Source organism: Phaethon aethereus, assembly GCF_964289735.1.
Source record: "Phaethon aethereus genome assembly, chromosome: 5".
NCBI lineage: Eukaryota > Metazoa > Chordata > Aves > Phaethontiformes > Phaethontidae > Phaethon > Phaethon aethereus.
In genome coordinates this window covers 15,335,327-15,343,050 of record NC_138579.1, presented here as the reverse complement: position 1 = coordinate 15,343,050, position 7,724 = coordinate 15,335,327, and positions in this window count along the sequence as shown.

The following is a 7,724-nucleotide window of genomic DNA, read 5'->3' as shown; positions in this document are numbered from 1 at the left end:
AAATCCAGCGTTGGCCCTAACACTATGGCAATCAGTGGGATTACTGAGGACTTTCAAAGAAGATGTTCAAGCCCTTGATGAACTGATCTGTGGCTCACAAATTTGCAGGAACTGCGAGAATGTTAGCTGGCTGTGGGGTTTTGGTTTTTTTCTTGGAATGAATCACTTAATTTCACCTGGTTTTGAATGACACTGTGAGAGAGTACTTTGGGCAGGTTTTTTAATCCAAACCTGTGTGTCCTCCTAGCTCCTAAACACTGTGGAAATAGTTTTAGAAATTCAGGCAGATTAGAGAGAAAGAGAGAAAAAGAGCATGCAAGGGAAGAAAAAGAGAAATTTCTCAAAGGGCTAGCAATTCTCAGTAACCTTTTGACAAACGTGGTCTGAGTTCCAAGTTTGCGATGAAACCTGAAGCCAGGCGAGTTTCTTGTGATTTGGGGCTCTGCTATGAACATTTTGCACAGCTCTAGCTAAAAGGATCTGTCCTGCTGTGCTGCGCTCTGTGCCCTGTGTGCAGCGCATTTGTCACTGCACAGAACAGAGGAGGGGAGTACAGATCAAAGGCAGCAGAGAAAGATGGGCTCAGCAGCATCCGAGGATCAAGGTGCCCCTTAAAGTTTTTGTGGTTTTTGATTTGTTGTTAAATATTTTTATTTGGGGGCGGATGGGGGGGAAGGAATCTGCAGCCCTCTAGTTCTGTGTTTTGCTGATCATTTCTGCCCTTTGCACACTGAGCTTTCTCATCAATTAATGCCCTAGCACCCACGTAGAAGTACATCTCTGGTCTTCACATGCAGAAAACCAGTATGATTCCTTTCTGGACAAACCCTTGTCTTCCAGAGTAGGCCAGCTCTAGAAGCCCATTTCCAAAACAGTGTTTGTGATGCTGCAAAGCAAGGATTGGGATTAATTTCTGTTGCCCTCCTTATGTGCAGAGATCTTCAGGCAATCAGAAACATCACCTGCAAATCTTCCTGACAGCACAATTTTGCCTGTAGCTATGAGGTTCAGTCATACACAACACATCTTCCTTCTAGTCTCATTGCTCTTACAACAGTGCTGGGCACATTTTCCGTTTGCATTATGCTTAATTCATAGACTCAGCATTTGGCATTGTTTGTAAGTCTGTCATTATCTTTGTTCATATTGACATCAAAAGCTTCCCTTCATGAGTGTGTCTATGAGCTTGGTGGTTCCTCTCTATCAATCAATCACGCAAGCAGGCAATCAATCAACATACAAGTATCAGGCTGCTAAATACAAGAGAGCATGTCAGGCAGATACCTGGCTTCTAATTAGGACTAGGTATTATTCTAATTTCTGTGACTTGTTCTGTACTTTGTAGGACCTGGGGAAGTACTTTGTCATTAACATGTCAATAAAGCAATACAAATGAGGCTGGAGGGAAATATCAGCTCCCAGCACCACAATGTCAGCCCTGGTCTCGGATGCATTCTTTTTCAGGGGGGCGGGAGGGGGAATGCACTTTCAGACGTAGCTGATCAAAGTAATATCATATACAATGGATTTTCTTTTCTTCACTCTAGTGGCTGGGTGGCCCAGTGCGATTGATTGAATTTTATGAATTAAGTGAATAAGTGAACACACGACAAGGAGGTTGCGTTACAAAAGCTAGCATGTCAGATTCTGCATCCCTTAAGCCACTGTCAGTTGGGAATAATTCCACTGACAGCAGTGGAGTTACACTAGATTTCTTCTGAGGCAGCTTGGATCTGGCCTGCCTTGTTTTTTGATGGCTGTAATTTAGTTTAATTATTTATGCTAACCCTTTATGCCATACTTTAAATGTACTATGATATATTTTCTCAAGGTACAGAAAATTTAGTAATATATGTCATTACTGCAACAGTAACACTATTAAATCTTTGGAGAGAAGAGATCCCACTGCTGATGGTATGAAAATGATGAGGTATGTAGATTAGCATAGAGTAAGATGAAAACATTCGACTGTAAAAGCAGGGAAAAAATAATTCCTTTTAACATCCCGTGTTATTTGGAAATATCAAAACCATCTCAGTTCTTTTTTTTTTTTTTTCTCTTATGTGATATTTGTAAAATAGAACAAAAAATAAGGAAGAAGGTTTAGAGATCCTGAAAACGTATGTCTGGAATTAAAAGTATCCATCTAAAAACTCTTCCCATGACAATGTACTTTCCCCCGCCCCCTGAAAATTTCTCCACTGCACTGATCACAACAAAAAAAACCCTCAAAAGAATATGAGAAATAATAGCTTTGATGACTGGAGAACCTGGGTAAGCAAAATTATCTTGCTTAGTAAATTATAAATCTTTATTCTTAGGTGGTTGCATAACATGAATAACTTTAAGGAAGAGCTGTTCTATACATGAGATTTAGGGATTGTTTAATGCATGAATGAACTGCTGCCATCTTCTGACTTTTCTGAGTTCTGCAAATTAAAAAGACAATTTTCTACTGTAATCAAGTGCCCTGGGGAAAATACTTGTAGTGTTAGAACTTGGAGGCATCAAAGGCTTTTTAAATAATTTTTAAAGTTGATGAAGTTCTTCGGGTGTCTTTTACAGGTATATAAAGAAAAACTGAAATTGGGCCATGGATACATTGGTAGGTTACCTTGAAGAGAAGCAGAAGCGAACACTTTCATCATTGCCTGAAAAATGTTCCTTATCACAAAGTTAGACCCTAATTTGATCCTCTGCAGCCGTATGGACAACGCTACTAAACTACTGGGCAATGCCCATGTGTAAATGGGGTGAAAACATGACTTAATGAGCTAGAGGTGATACTGAGACTAGGATGTCATTTGATAATGCAAACTTTAAGGGAAGGCTCATACCATAGCCTTTCAAAAAAAGGGAGGAAATGACACAACTGTCTGAGAAAAACCTTGAATTTAAGCAATTCAACTTCAAATTTTTCATGTGACTCCTCAGCTTTAGAAGAGGCCAAGCTGGAATCTCGGTTCTGAGCATCCACAGCCACAGGGGCATTTGAAATGAAGAGCCAAATTCTGCAAATTTTGAGTACCAGTGCCTTTTTTGTTGTTGTCATTTTGGGATTTTTTTTAATGCAGTGTTTGCTTACAGAGGCAGGATATATAATCCTGTTCATTTACCTATCAGCCTCTCATCTACTGTCAGGGCAATTCAGGGCTCTGATAAATTCAATAGTTATTGGTGAGAAACAAAGACATTATGGGCTTCACTTTAAGTGAACTTGTGGCTACTGTCTGCCATATTAACTGGTTTTAGATTGCCTTATCCTTCCATGTGGACCTTACTCAGGTAGGATTGCCTGAAGAAAGGCTCTGCACTGAGTCTGAAGACCAGCTATTCACATTGCTTCATGAGGAGTTGTGAGGATATGCGTGGGGAGAAAAAAGGTTTTGAGAAAGAAGCTTTGGGTCCAACGGTAGGGTGGTTTTGGCTGCCACCTCTCAGTTGTGCTCAGCACCAGCTGTTCCCGATGTTTACAGCTGATTTTGGAGAGGTCTCTGCACTCAGCGCATAGCTCTGAGTATCTGGACACTGAGTTTTGTACCTGATGGGGCTAAGCCCCACCAAGCAGCCCCTGCAATCACACCCAGCCACAGCAAGCACATCCTGTAAGTGGTCATTCTGCTTTGGGAAACAGCCATTTAAAGGAAGTTCCCATGGGGCTCAACAGGCATCCAAAAGGGAATGGCTTTGGATAATTTAATAAACCCAGAAAATCACTAGGACTGTGCACACAGTCATAAGGAGCAAATTACATGTCAAGAATCACAGATACAAACATTACCTGGTCAGAGAGCCTTCCTCTACTTCGCTAGGAAGTCTACCTCTGCTCTCTTTAATTTCCTTGGTTCTGAAGAGGAAGAACAAGTTGACAAAGTACGTTCTGATCTGCAAAACAGTGAGAAAGAGTCAAAGAACATAACACAGCTCTTTCCCATGTGCTTCTTTCCTCTCTAGCAGCAGCCCAAATCATACAGAGATCACATGGCTTTCAGTGGGACTCATGCCCACCCTGGTACACATTCCCAAGTGGGAGAGGTGGAAATGGAAGATCCCCTTTTCCGTGTGAATAGGTAGGTACACCAGGCACCTGAGCAGGTACAGGACACTCAAGGGTACTTCTGTCAGGGCAGGGAGAAACGCCAGGCCAGACAGTGCCTCTGAGTGTGGAGCTTTTCACAGTCACAACCGCAGGCAGCTCCTTGCTCCAGTGACGTAGCAAAGCACCAAAGCCTCCTGAGATGCATCTCCACTCCCAGCGGCATCTGTCCCTGTCAGGCCAGACCTGACCCAACATCTCAGCTGCCCACCCTACCCTTTGCCCTTCACTTCAGCTAAAAAAGAGCAAAGCATTCTTTGTCGTGCCTTCCTGCGGGTGGCTAGGAGCCCCTTGAGGCATGGTGACCCGCTCTCACCCTGGCAGCTTGCACCATCATGCCTACACAATATTTACAGCTCTCCTGTGCCAGCCCCACTGCCAGCTGTGAGATTGCCAACATACTTCCTTTCTATTGCCTGTGGAGAGCCACGAGACGAGAAGGCTTCTGCCTGTGTGCTGAACCGGTGTTGGCTTATGAAGCATATTTAACATCCAAAGGCCAGCTGTGCTCCCTTCCATCCCTGAAATCTCGAGCTGGTGAATAAAATGAATGAAATGCAAGCGCTGCTTTATTAGCTTCTTTTATGTAGTCACCTCGGGCTGCACAGGTGTGCTAGGAGCTGTTGGGATGTTAGATGTATGTGCTCAGTACGTGGTTAAACGATGCGGAGGCATTTCATCTTGGAAGCACCCGACGAGGGAGATAAGAGCTCCCCAGGGCCAGGCGGCAAGTCCATTTGCCTCTTCAGAGAGACTGTTGACCCAGGACCTTTAGGAGGTATAAGGCTGAAATATTGACCATGTGGCTGTCAAAAATACTCTCTCCCTAGCCCTGGCTAAATTCCAGGGTGGGTAAATATATTTTATAAAATTCACATTATTTCTGTATGTTCCAAAAGAACATATCTTCTTCTCCCTGTCTTAAACTACTGGCAGTTCTGCCTGAAACACCTGTACCCTCCTGTCCCAGGGATGCCTGCAGCTTTTCTGTGCAGCTTTGCTGTTTGGAAAGACCTCCCAAATACCTTAAGAGGTTTCCACATTATCTTTGGTTAGGAAAGGTGTTTCTGCCATGTTATAAATCCTAACCCCAAGAATCCTTGGGGAGAATTTTGTGTTATTAGATAATACAGTTAAGGGATAAAAGTGACAGGTTTTCCATATGCTGTTTTTGCCCCCCTATCTTCTGCCATTAAACTGAAGATCCAACTTTTTGTCATTCTTCCCAGGAACATGAACAGCTGCAGTCATCTCCATGGCTTCAGAAAGTACCTTCTTGCTTGACAAGGAAAGCTCAGATTCCCTAGGACTCCCTTGAAAACTTGCCCAAGAAATTCACCTTTCGTGATAGCTCCTGCATTTATTGACCATGAAAGAAAAGGAATCAGGATTTTAGAAGGAAAGTATGTTAAAAGTTGGTGTTTTTTCCCCAGCCAAATGAGTGTTTACTGCAAAATGTTTTGAACCATGCCTATTGCATTAATATATTGAGACTTCCTCAAGAAATCTGGCAAGACCTTCTGGTGACTTACAGCCCTTTTTTGTAGACATGCAAACTCTGGCCTGTAGGACCAAGGAATAGCTGTACAACCTTGCATGTTAGAGCTTCCACACTTACAGCCTCTACCAGTGACTGAGCTTGGCACAACACCTGATGAACGAAGTCAAATGAAGGCTGTGTGGTGCAGAGACCCAGGAGCCCAGGGTGGACCCAGGTCTCAGCTGGACCAGTTCAGAAGCAGATGCTGCTTAGGAAAGTGCAGTGACATCTCGAACAATTACAAGTCTCAGCTTTGCTTTCCTTGTCCTCATCTCCAAGAGTAGTTCTGATACCAGGACAAACTCCTTCCCCCAGTAAAGAAAACACAATTTAAGTAGCTCTCAAGTTCATCCATTGTGCTTTTCTACCAAACTCCTATTGCTGTTCACCCAGGGGAAAAAATATTAAAATTTTACTTTCTCTATTAAGAATCAAAAACGATTGGTCTTTAATCCATGCCAGAGGCAGCTGCTTTCCAAACACAGTAGAGTCACTGCCATACCTATCTGCAAACTGTTTGTCCTGAACTTCAGTGCTCAGGGCGCATTGGGTGCTCAGGTCCTGTCGCTGGGGAGCAGGAGTGAGAGCCGTGACAAAGCTGCTCCATTGCACAGACTCTGTCCCAGCTGCAGACTGACAGAAGTTTCATGAGGAGAAAGCTCTTTGCCCCAATGTGTTTGCAAAGAGGGGTGGGAAGTAACACGGACAGAGTTTCATTTGCATAGACTTTCAGTGCAGAATTCGTTTGGTCACACTTTAGGAATTGCTATGAATAAATGCTAATTCAGAATTCTCAAAGTAGTAAAACTGGAAAATGAGGAGACATTGCACAGTGCAGCAGGAAATTTTTTTAAGTATTCAATTGCTTATTCTGTTCCTTGAGAAAGTCTTTTACTGAAAGAGAGGTTAACTTACATGTAATTGAATAACCCCGAGTGATATATATCTCTCTCTGTATACTATAAATAAACACCTCAAAGATTAATATGTGTTTCTTTTTCCAGAAGATATTCCACAGTGGATGTGTCTTTTCACAGATCCCTCCTACACTATAGTGTCACTCATTTATTTACCTTCATTTGGAATGAACGTATCTCTGGAATGTCTTCAAACATAACTTACATAGAAGGTTGTCCAGCAGAGGCAGACTGAATATTAATTGCAATAATTTGTGTTTGATGACTACAACCCTATTAGTATGTTAAACTCCATGGAAGGTGGAAAGGTATTCCACACTCCCAAGCACGAAGTACTTGACTAGAATTGGCTTGAACCTACACAGTGCAGCGTTGGTGTTAGAAGTGTGTTGAGTCAAATTTAATTCTTATCTTTGAAATCCAGAGAAATTCAGGCTTTACCCACTTTTACATTCCATGGAAGTAAGCAGAAGTTCATGAAAGTTCTAACTAGCATCTCTCATGGGCAGTTTGTTCTAGAATAAATTGAGTCTGCTGTATTGCTTTTTAATTCAAGGATCTCTTCCTTTGTAATGTTGGTAAGAGTATAGCAGATGTGCATGGTGCCCTGGCAGCACAGGACCATCTTGGTCTTGATGGTCTTGCCTCTATGTTCCACAGCTGAGGAGCTCAGCTCCTCCTCAGTCCAGTTTCAGTCTTACAACAGCACAAACCAGGGAGCCCAAGGCTCAGAGTTGCCAGCCAGTCTTTATCTAGGACGTTGAAACAATAGTCTGGATTTTTTGGGGAGCAGTAATTTGAGAAAATAGCTGCAGCTTAACATTTCCCATGATGTTTACCTAGTAGAAAGCCAAGGACCATGGAGGACTTGATGATTTTTGATAATCTGTGTACCACTGTAGAGGTTCATACCAACTGCGTTGTATTGACTGGGCTTTTGACTAGACTCAAGCTGCATATTATAAATTGATTTGTCAAAGGACATGGGGGAGACTGTAAACATCAGGAGTGGTAACCTTGGACCAGCAAACACACATGCAGGTCTCTAGCTTTGCCTGGAGTTTCACAGTCCTCTGGGTGCGCAAAGTGATCTGCTTACCAATGACCCCAAACAGATTGTGGAAAGAAACAATAGTGCTTTATGCATACGGGAAATAATTAAGACATTACA